The 12,199-nt window shown below is 40.6% G+C and overlaps 1 protein-coding gene across 1 annotated transcript in view; it reads left to right on the top strand.

The window, feature by feature from the left end:
- FSTL5 (follistatin like 5) overlaps positions 1 to 12,199 on the top strand; it is a 1,363,343-nt gene that overhangs the window by 26,309 nt on the left and 1,324,835 nt on the right. The window lies entirely within an intron of this gene.

Genomic DNA, 12,199 nt, shown 5'->3' with positions numbered 1-12,199 from the left:
TCCCCTAAGTACCATTACTCCTTCATCTGAGGAAGACTTTTTTTCCACCGGAGGTTACTGCGTGTTTTCGCATGGCCATCTCTGCGGCTTTAGCGAGTTTGCCTCTTCCTGCTACGTGCAAGCGAAGGGTTAATCCGTGCTCTCCTACACATGGGCCATCGTGTAAAATGATGATTGTGCTCGATCAGTCATGTGGGGTTGCGGTTCCCTCTGAGGCTTCAGAGATAGAACCTCCAGGGTCTGAGTTGCCGGATTTTACTCCTCCGACTGAGGAGGATTTGGCATTTAGAATGGCACACCTGCGTTTACTTCTCAGAGAGGTTTTGGAGATATTAAAGGTTTCCAGTCCTGATCCATCAGGTGGATCTCAGTCTTCTAAGTCAGATAATGATCTTGATTAGACGAGCAGAGAGGGTTGGATCCTCTCCTTTATCATCTATATGTATATAGTTATAGAATCCCAGTCCTGAGCTCTATGGGGGGTTGTGTCGTATAACAGGCAGGACCTGTTTGTTTTAGTTTGCACACCCTTTTGAGGCCCCTTTTTTGTTTACCTATTTTCCTTTCTAATCCGTTTCGGATAGTTTTTGTTTTAGAGCTCGGGGGTCTTGTGGAAACTCTTTTTAGGAAGAAGTTTCGTAACTTTGGTTGTTTTTGGTTATATCCACTTTGATAATCGTGATGGTTGGAGTCTTCCGAAGGAAGCTTCTACCTTTCTGTGATGATTCCCTCGATTATCTAGAGATAAAATTTAAGTCTCTGAGCTTATTTTCTTATTTTGTTTATTCTCAGTTTTCCTAGCACTGCTGGAACTTAAGAATTTGCCATTTGTTTATGTTTTTTATGACAAGACATGTCGTACCCTTGATGATGGGCAGGACCTGTTTTTGTAATAGTTAAGTCTGTTCTTCTCTTCTACTTTATAGAAAGAACTCGTTTTAGTTATTCTGGTCCAGGCAAAGTAGGTCTATCTATACCGTGGGACAAGCAGGACCTGTCTTAGGTTCTTCTGGATGGACTCTTGATGCTGGGTCCTAGGGGCCGGAGTTGAGTTTATCATTCCATCTTTCTGGACTAGGTGACTTTTGGAGACTTTTCACGGTACTCTTCACCGTGTCATTACACTGTTGGTAACTGGTCCAATAAGGGGAGGGGTTTCCCGTCCTTTTTGGGTCTGATAATTTTTTTTAAGCAGAGCTTATTAGATCTTTTTGTTCAGAGAGAATACTTGATTATCTATACCTGGATTAGGAAGAGGAATTTATTTTCTGTCTAAAGCAGCCCAGTGTAGCCTGGTGGTTATCTATGTGGCTTTGCAACTCGAGGGTTGATGGTTCGAATCCAGCTGCTGTCGCTGGACATCCTTTTACTACATCCTTGTTTTTTTGGGGATCTGGGGTTTAGTCTGGCAGTAGCCTATGTCTAGGTGTTGCGGTGGCTCCCGAGTCTTGGCGGTTCTGGTTTTTCCAGCATCTGCTAGTAGACCTTTAGGATTTGCTTCCTGCTGGTTCCATCTTCAGAAGTGCACCTAGACCTGAGTTCTGGTGTTGGCACCAGGTTGGATCATGTGGATGTGGCTTGGTCTGTCAGACAGGAAGGTGATTTGCCTTAGAGCTTAGAAAGTTAGAATTACTTAATGGGGTTCTGCCCTCCAATTCTCCTTCAGGACTACACTGGCACTGTGGTGGTGGTGGGGGGGTAATAGATTCAGCCCAGGACTAGTCTTTTCGACATAGCATTGGGTTTTTGTCTCTGTGTTAGCAGTCTTTTTTGGTTACGGGTTGTGAAATTGTTCTCCAGTGTTTGGTTCAGATCTTTCGGTTTTGGGGATTTTTATCCTAGTTCCCCTGGGGCAGTTTTGTCATGGAGGCCGATTTACCAAATGTCTGTTGGACCTGATCCGACAGTGCGGATCAGGTCCGACAGACATCGCTGAATGTGGGGAGCAATACGCTCTCCATATTCATCATTGCACCAGCAGCAAACAAGAGCTGCTGGTGCAATGCCTCCCCCTGCAGACTCGCGGCCGCCAGCAAGGAGGTGTCAATTAACCCGATCGTACTCGCTCGGTTGAATTGTGGCGATTCCTGTCCGCCTCATCAGAGCAGGAGGACAGGGTTATGGAGCAGCGGTCTTTAGACCGCTGCTTCATAACTGCTGTTTCTGGCAAGTGGCCTAATGGATTAGTTTCCGGCCTAGCAAGCTGAAAACTTGTAGTTTGAATCCTGCTGTGGCAGTTTTCTTAATTCTGAGGAGGTCTATTTTGACCTTCTTCTTTTCGGCCATGTCACTCTTTTTTGAGGATGGCTCGTTCCTATCTGAAGTGGGCTGTTGGTTCATTTTTGCCCCAAGTTCGTAATCATGGTTTAAAGGCTCCCTGCCATGAGAGTTACCTTGTTACAGGGATCTACCGGGTCAGGGTCTCTTTGCGTCTTGGGATCCTTTGTTCCGGGGCGAATTGCGAGGGGTCGCTTGGCCCTAACCGAGAGAAGGTTTTTTTTCTGAAGGGTTTCGGTCCTTTCCTTCAGCTAGTACCTTGTTCCTCATCCCCTATTTTAGGCGTGGAGGACTCCCTCTCTTTTTGTCAGGAGGAACTAGCTTTTCCTGTCTCTCTTCTGGATCCTGGATTATTATTCTTCCCCTCTAGAATGAGCTGGTGAAGGCCTTGTGTAGCTAGTTCTTGTTCGAAAAGGATGCCTGCAAGGATAGCCTGTTGGTTAAATTAGCTGCCTGGCAAGGGAAAGGTTGCAGATGGATACCAGCTGTGGTTTCTTTCTCTGGTATGTGTTTTCGCAAGCAGTTTTGCTCTCTGTTTGTGCTCCAGTTCCAGAGGTTCATTTATCTTCCAGGTGTTCAGTTGTTTTTGCTAGGGCACTGCCAATGGCAGGGCCGGCAAGTCCATTCCTTGCTCCTTTTGGAGTTGGATTTATCCTTCAGGAGTTGCATCAGGTTACCTTTGTACCTGTACAGGAGGTGGTATTTTAATTCGTATTCAAGACCTATTTTGTCTGTAGATTGTTTTTCTGCTTGTCATAGTTTCTGTGTAGCAATTTGCAATACGTTCTTCCTTATTGAGGTCTCCCTTCTAATAAGGCTATACAAGTTTTTTCTCCCTAAGATTGTCATATTCCTTGTCCAAATGGGAAGAGGTTCTTCCTTTTTGGGGGAATCTTACCTTGAGGTTTCTGTCAGACTTCATCAGAATAGAGAGTTTTTTTCTTTTATGTTATTCATATCTGAGGAGTGCAAGGTTTTGGAAGCTGATTCTAGGAAACAGTGGTGCACAAGCCTTCTCAGAGGTTTTTGGCTCAGTTAAAGTGCAGAGTCATCTTTTTGGTCTCTGACATGAGAACCTATGGTTCTGATTGTAGGGTGACTGCTTGGTCCTCCTTGTTTTGCTTCTATCAAGGAAGCTTTCAAGAGTTTGGGTTTCTTGCAGGCTGTGGTGCCCTCAGGTTGGGCTGCCTCTTATTTGTACCTTCCTGTTAGCATTCAGTGTCCTCTTTAGCTTGGATATAATTTCCCACAAGTGATGAATGCAGCTGTGGACTCTCCCTGTATTTGGAAGGAAAACATAAATTATGACTTACCAGATAATTTCCTTTCCTTTGATACAGGGACAGTCCACAGCTCCCACCCATGCTCTCCGGTGGGCGGCCCTAAATTTAAGTTGTTTTCTTCTGGCACCTTTTTCACCCTGGTATTTCTCCTACTGTTCCTTGTTCCCTCAGCAGAATGACTGGGGGATGAGGGAAGTGGGAGAGGTATTTAAGACTTTGGCTGGGGTGTCTTTGCCTCCTCCTGGTGGCCAGGTTCTGTATTCCCACAAGTAATGAATGCAACTGTGGACTCTCCCTGTATCGAAGGAAAGAAAATTATGTGGTAAGTCATAATTTGTTTTTTGGGGCTCCATTCTTAAGGTGGATGGTGCTATCTCTACACTTGCTAAACGTACTACTATACCTCTTGAGGATAGTTTTCGTTCAGAGAGCCGATGGATAAGAAAATGGAAACCTTTCTGAAAAAGATGTTTCAACATATGGGATTTTTGCTTCAACCGGCTGCTGCAGTTGCCGTGGTTACCGGAGTGGCTACCTACTGGTGTGACTCTTTGTTGGAACTCCTTGAGGTGGAGTCGTCTCCCCTTGAGGATATTCAAGACAGAATTAAAGCTCTGAGAATTGATAATTCTTTTATCTGTGATGCGAACATGCAAATTATTCGCCTAAATGCAAAGACCTCTGGCTTTGCGGTCCTAGCCCGCCAGGCACTCTGGTTGAATTCTTCGTCTGCAGATATGACTTCTAAGTCCAGACTCCTTTCTCTTCCCTTCAAGGGAAAGATTTTATTTGGCCCAGGCCTAATAGAATTTCAGTAGCTCTCATCCTATTGGCTGATTTGAATTTCCAAAATTAAATCAGCCAATAGGAATGCAAGGGAAGCCATATTGAATCATGTACCTTGTATTGAAGATTCAGTATACAGCGGCGACCATATGAAGAGGATGCTCCGTGTCAGATGTCTTCAGGATGGACCCACTCCACGCTGCCGGGATGAAGATAAAAGATGCCGCCTGGATAATGATAGAAGAGGCCACCTGGATGAAGGCTTCTCGCTGCCTGGATGAGGACTATGCCGCCTGGATGAAGATAGATGAGGCCGCTTGAATGAAGACTTCTCGACACCTGGATGAGGATTTCACCGCCTGGATGAAGATCGTTCAAGCGGGACTTCAAAAACTGTAAGCAGATCTTCGGGGGTTAGTGATAGGTTTTTTTAAGGTTTTTTTTTTAGGGTTTGGGCTTTTTGTAAAAGAACTAAATGCCTTTTTTCAGGGCAAAGCAAAAGAGCTAAATGCCCTTTAAGGACAATGCCCATACAAATGCCCTTTTCAGGGCAATAGTTATCTTAGGTTTTTTTAGATAGTATTTTTTATTTTGGAGGGATGGGGGCTTGTAATGTTAGGGGTGTTTGTATTTTTTTCAGGTAAAAGAGCTATTTAATTTAGCGCAATACCCTACAAAAGGCCCTTTTAAGGGCTATTGGTAGTTTATTCTAGATAAGGTTTTTTTATTTTGGGGTGTTTTTTTTTAAATGGGTATTAGAATAGGAATAATTTTTATTATTTTTGATAATTTGTCTATTATTTTGTGTAATATATTTTTTCATTTTGGTATGGGTTTTTATTTTTAGATTAGGGCTTGGGCATTTCATAAAAGAGCTGAATGCCCTTTTAAGGGCAGGAAAAAGAGCTAAATGCACTCTTAAGGGCAATGCCCATACAAATTCCCTTTTCAGGGAAATGGGTAGATTAGGTTTTTCTTTATTTTTATTTTGTGGGTTTGGGGGCTGGGGGTTTGTATACTGTTAGGGTGTGTTTGTTTTGTTTTGTAGCAAAAGAGCTGTTAACATTAGGGCAATGCCCTACAAAAGGCCCTTTTAAGGGCCCACTAAGGGCCCTTGGTAGTTTATTCTAGATTAGGCTTTTTTATTTTAGGGTGTTTTTTTTTTTTTTAAAGGGTATTAGAATAGGAATAATTTGTATTGTTTTAGATAATTTCGTTATTTTTTTGTAATGGTATTTTTTTTTATCTTTAGTAATTTTAGTGTTTGTTATTTTTTGTAATGGTAGGTTTTTTATTTTTTGTAATGTTAGGTTTTAGTGTAAGGCAGGTAAGGTTTTATTTCACAGGTAAGTTTGTATTTATTTTAAATAGGTAGTTATTAAATAGTTAACTATTTATTAACTAGTCTACCTAGTTAAAATAAATACAAACTTACCTGTGAAATAAAAATAAAACCTAAGCTAGCTATAATATAACTATTAGTTATATTGTAGATAGCTTAGGTTTTATTTGACAGGTGAGTATGCATTTAGTTTTAAAAAAGAATTATTTACTTAATAATTGTAAGTTTAATTTATCTCTATTTTAATTATGTTAAAGTTAGGGGGTGTTAGGGTTAGGGTTAGGTCTAGGGTTATGGTTAGGGTTAGGTTTAGGGGTTAATGTATAGTTTAATTTAGGTTGTTGCAATGTGGGGGCTGGCGGTTTAGGGGTTAATAGGTTTATTTAGTGGCAGCGATGTGGGAGGCCAGAGGTTTAGGGGTTAATAACTTTATTTTGTGGCGGAGATGTCTGGGAGTGGTGTAATAGGGTTTAATGGATTTATTATAGTGTGGGCGATGTTGGGGTGCAGGGGAATAGGGGTTAATAACTTTAGTATAGTGGGGGGATGTTGGGGGTGGCTGATTAGGGGTTAATAGCTTTATTTAGGTGGCAGCAATATCGGGAGCGGAAGATTAGGGGTTAAAAGCATTATGTAGGTTCTGGCAGCAGATTAGGGGTGTTCAGACTCATGGTTTATGTTAGGGTGTTAGGTTTAAACATAACTTTATATTTCCCCATAGACAACAATGGGGCTGCGTTATGGAGCTTTCATTCCGCGATTGCAGGTGTTAGTTTTTTGTCTAACCCACTCTCCCCATTGATGTCTATGAGGAAAGCGTGCACGAGCACGTCAAAGCAGCGCTTGTATTTTGTGCGGTATGGAGCTCAACGCAGCCATATCGCACGCACAAGCCGGCTGTTTGAAAACTTGTAATGGCTGTGCTATAGGGGGTTAAATAACGCCACTTTTGTTGTGTTCGTTAATTTCCCTATAATGTGCATAACTCGTAATCTAGGTGATAGTGTTTTAAAGGCAATTTTACACATCAATTAAAAACTAGAAAACCTTCTCCAAAACATAAGAGATCAATTATTACATTATTTCCAATCAATTTTAGACAAAGGCCTAAATAATTATCAGCAATATTTCAAAAGAAAAAAACATATTTACATAACTACAAAAAACTGACTAATCCCAATCTCTGTTAAAACCAACTGGCTCCATAGTTCCAAGTTTAAAAATCCAAAAGGATTCTCTTTGTTTAAAGGGACACTGAACCTAATTTTTTTCTTTTGTGATTCAGATAGAGCATGACATTTTAAGCAACTTTCTAATTTACTCATATTATCAAATTTTCTTCATTCTCTTGGTATCTTTATTTGAAATGCAAGAATGTAAGTTTAGTTGTCCTTGCTGATTGGTGGATAAATTCATCCACCAATAAAAAGTGTTATCCAGAGTTCTGAACCCAAAAAAAGCTTAGATGCCAACTTTTTCAAATAAAGATTGCAAGAGAACGGAGAAAATTTGATAATAGGAGTAAATTAGAAAGTTGCTTAAAATTGCATGCTCTATCTGAATCACAAAAGAAAAAAAAGTGGGTTCAGTGTCCCTTTAAGGATACATTCTCTAGATCCACCCCTACATGGCATAGCTATAAACTCTATTATTTGGCACCTCAATTGGTTTATAGAGTGGCCCATTTTAATAAAATGATGAGAAATAGGGGCTTTGACATTACCGGTCCTGATATTACTTTTATGTTCCACTATCCTGTCTCTAATAGCTCTGGTTGTTTCTCAATTTCTTACTAGGGCCCAGATCAGCTCTTATCAATTGTTGCTGAAGGTTGAGACCATGCCTTTAAGCAGGCATTGGGTAATTCTGAATTTCTTTAATATTGGGGTTACAATCAGCAAGTACATCCCAGTGCTTTCTAATTATCCGTTGTATCTGGTTACTCTGTGCATTAAACTCAGAAACAAACACAAGGCAATGCTCATCTTTAGTAATACCTTTTTTCGGATTTAAAAGGGTCTCTCTTGGGATTGATGAAACATATGTCATTCCTTTATGTATAATAGAAGGAGGATACCCCCGCTCTAAAAATCTATTGCTCATTTCTTTAAGTCTAATGCTGCTTAACTCATTATCTGACACGAATCTATGGGCTCTAAGGAATTGTCTGCGAGGAAGTGCCTTAAGTAAAGGTGGAGGGTGGGCACTATCAAACCTCAATAAACTGTTTTGGTCAGTGTCTTTCCTAAAGAGATCAACTTTAAAGGAGGAACCATCCTTAATCACTTTAGTATCTAAAAATGCTAAACTATCCTCACTCCAAGTTAATTTAAATTTAATGTGTCTAGTAGCACTGTTAAGATCCTTAACAAAAGCCATCAGGGAACCAACGTCGCCCCACCAAACCCCAAAGATATCATTGATATAGCGCCACCAACAGGTGCCAGACTGATGAAACCCCTGATTGGTAAATTCAAATCTTTCTTTGAAAATATTCATAAAAATGCTGGTGTAATTAGGGGCAACATTGGAACCCATGGCTGTCCCCTGGATTTGCAAGTAGTAATCATCCTCAAACAAAAAATAATTGGAATACAAAATGAGAACCAGTAGTTGTAGTAAAAAGTCAGTATGGGCCTTAGTGTACTCTTTGTTGGGATACAATACTGATTTAACAGCCCGTATACCTCTTTCGTGAGTGACGGCGGTATATAAACTGTCTACATCTAAGCTTTATAACAGAAATGTATCAGTCTCCATAACCAATGAATCTATCTTCCTAAGAAAGTCACCTGTATCCTTCAAAAAGGAATTAGAGATCTCCACATATGGCCTAAGGATACGGTCAAGAAAGATAGACACATTTGTTAACACCGAGTCCATGCTAGCCAAAATTGGATGGCCGGGGGGTTCAGAGGGGTGTTTATGAACTTTGGGCAAAGTATATATCAAAGGGGGACATGGATGTTCATTTATCAGACATTTAAATATGTCCTTATCAATAAGATTATTATTTAATGCAATCTGGCAAATATTTTTTAATTCCTTTTGAATTAAAAAATCTGGATTAAAGGACAATTTTTTATAAACATTCTTAACGCTTAATTGTTGCTTAATTTCATTAACATAATATGTCTTATTCAAAGCAACAATAGCGCCTTGTCAACTGGTCAACTTTTCAATATCAGGTTCTTATTGGATTCTAATGACTTGATAGCTGATACATCTTTACTAGAAACATTACCCATACTCCTATCTCTTTTCTTGTGTTTATTAGAATTAACAATGCCCTTTCTATAAACTTTTACAGTGCACATTTTATCCTCAAGTTTTTTTACATAATTTTTTACCAGACTCACATAAGTCTCAACCGAATGATTGCTTTGAGGAGGGATGAACAAACTCCTTTTCTTAATTCCCAAACTAGACAATTTAAAGGCAGATTTGGTTTTTAACATCCCCTCTGAAAATTCAGGATTAAACATAAAACATTTCAACCTAAGATTCCTAAATCTTTATGCAATTGAAAAAAATTACAATCCTGTTTAGGACAAAAAGAAAGTCCTTTGTTCAAAGTTGAAAGTTCATCCTTACGAATAGTAATGCCTGAAAGTTTAATAACAGTGTCCTCAAGGTTTACATTGGTGTCAGCAGTATTGTATGGTGTATCGCAACTTACAATTACTTTTTGTTGCGGGTAGAGGAACACAACTGTCATTTTTTTCTCCTTTGTAGTGCCAGTGCTTATGCCTCTGCCCTCCGTGCCACGTTCGGCGTCGGAGTCACCCGTCGAGATGTCAGATGATCCAGAACTACTGCCACTCTTAGCTGGATAGCGACTACAATGTCTAGGAAAACTGGAAGTCGCTCTTCATGATGCTCCTTCTGGGTCATATCTCCAGTGTTATACACGATTTAAGGCATAGTCCGTTTCATCACGGGCAAACTTGGTATGTTTCCGTTTTTGTATTATTTTCTTCAAATCACCAATATTATTACTGACTTGAGATAGAAGTTTAGTGGATTCCTCCGATGGCAAAATATTCTGTATAACAGCTTCCATTTCGGATAGCTTGATGTCTTAAACAGCCACTTCCTTTGTAAGGCAATCCACTGTCAGAACCATAATGTCCATTGAGTACTTATTAAGGATTTGCTCAAATTAATCACAATACTCTGTGTTATCCCTCATATGAGTAGTATGGGCATTTATTCGTAAGCTTCTACGGATCCTTTTAACTCGATGATGCTAATGTTGTAGCATGCAGGTCATACACCAATCTCTTTTTATGCAGTTTCTCAAAATATTTTGCAGTACAATCAGTAGGAGCCATTTTTAGGAAATCCCTGAGCCTTTTGTAAGGGTAGTGATCCTAGCGGCCTCCATGTCAGAGTAGGAGAAGGTTTTAAGACTTTGTTGTGGTGTCTCCATAATCAAGTTTTCAATTTTTTTTAACTTTTCTTCTTTATTCCTTGATTTACCTTTTGGGGAATTAAGTGGCTCCCCAGTGTGGCGTGCATACCACTTGAGTGCTGTACCTCTTGTTTGGGACTTTCGATACCAAGCTACCCAGGTACGGGTCGAGAGAATCTCCAAGCGGATCTAATAGATGCACTAGCAGTGCCCTGGAGGTTCAAACTCATATATCTTTTTCCTCCATTATCACTTCTTCCTCGAGTGGTGGCCGGCATCAAGCAGGAGCGGTATCAGTAATACTGATTGCTCCATCGTGGCCGCAAAGGACGTGGTTTGCGGATTTAGTGGGGATGACCTCATCTCCTCCGCGGAATTTACCTTGTCACAGAGACCTGCTGATACAAGGTCCATTTGTTCATCAAAATCTAGATTCTCTGAGGATGACTGCGTGGAGATTGAACGCTTAGTTTTAGCCAAGAGAGGTTTCTCTGAGAGTGTCATTGATACTCTTATTCAAGCTCGTAAAGCAGTTACTCTGCGCATCTACCACAAGGTGTGGAGGACCTACTTATTCTGGTTTGAAGTGCATAGTTTTTCTTGTCACAGAGTTAAGGTTGTCAGTATCTTATCTTTTCGCCAGGAGGGGCTGGAAAAGGACCTTTCTGCTAGTACCCTGAGGGTTTTATTGTACAAGAGACTGGCTGAGCTTCCAGACCTACAGACGTAATGTTAAGGCTCTGATTAGGATCAGACCTGTGTTTAGATCTGGGGCTCCTCCTTGAAGCCTAAATCTTGTTCTTTGGGTTTTGCAACAGGTTGCGTTTGAGCCTCTGCATTCTGTTGACATTAAATTGTTATCTTGGAAGGTTATCTTTTTATTGGCTATTGCCTCTGCACGCAGAGTTTCTGAGATCTCTGCTTTGCAATGTGAGCCCCCTTATCTGATTTTTCATGCAGATAAGGCTGTTTTACGTTCTAAATTAGGTTTTCTTCCTAAGGTTGTGTCAGATCACAACATCAATCAGGAGATTGTGGTTCCTTCCTTGTGTCCTAATCCTTCTTCATCGAAGGAATGCTTACTTCACAATTTGGATGTGGTTCACGCCTTGATGTTCTATCTTCAGGCAACTAAGGAGTTTAGACAATCTTCCTCTTTGTTTGTTGTCTATTCAGGGAAGCTTAAGGGGCAGAAGGCTACTTAGAATTCCCTATCTTTTTGGTTAAGGCGTGTCATCAGCTAAGCTTACGAAACAGCGGACATCATCCTCCTGAGAGGATAAAGGCTCATTCCACTGGAGCAGTGGCTTCCTCTTGGGTCTTTAAGAACAAAGCCTATATGGATCAGATTTGTAAGGCGGCTACCGGGTCCTCCTTACATACTTTTTCAAAATTTTACAAGTTTGATGTTTTTGCTTCGGCTGAAGCAGCTTTCAGGAGAAAAGTTTTGCAGCCTGTGGTGCCCTCAGAATAGGGTCAACCTCTTCCTTTTTGTTCCCTCCTGTTATTCATTCAGTGTCCTCTGGATCTGGGGTATAGTTTTCCCAACAGTAAGGAATGAAGCTGTGGACTCTCCCTATCTTAGGAAGGAAAACATAATTTATGCTTACCAGATAAATGCCTTTCCTTCTGGATAGGGAGAGTCCACAACCCCTGCATGTTTTTTTTTTGTCTATGGGTGGTCCCCTATTATTTATTTTATTCTCCTGGCACCATTTATACCCTAATGTTTCTGCTACTTTTCCTTGTTCCCTCAGCAGAATGGCTGGGGTAATGAGGAAGTGGGAGGGATATTTAAGCCTTTGCTGGGGGGGGGGGGTTGCCTCCTCCTGGTGGCCAGGTGTTGTATTTCCCAACAGTAAGGAATGAAGCCGTGGACTCTCCCTATCCGTAAGGAAAGGAATTTATCTGGTAAACATAAATTATGTTTATTATAGAACATGCCGTTTACATCTGTTTCCAAATATACTTCATTCCCTTGATATCCTTTGTTTAAAAGCATATCTAGGCATACTTATGAGCAGCAATGCATTACTGGGAACTATCAGGTGATTGGTACCTGCACACATATGTTTCTTGTCAATGACTCATAAAATT

The sequence above is a fragment of the Bombina bombina genome, chromosome 2 (genome assembly GCF_027579735.1).
Source record: "Bombina bombina isolate aBomBom1 chromosome 2, aBomBom1.pri, whole genome shotgun sequence".
In the NCBI taxonomy this organism is placed as follows: domain Eukaryota; kingdom Metazoa; phylum Chordata; class Amphibia; order Anura; family Bombinatoridae; genus Bombina; species Bombina bombina.
This window is presented reverse-complemented; position numbering and strand designations above follow the sequence as displayed.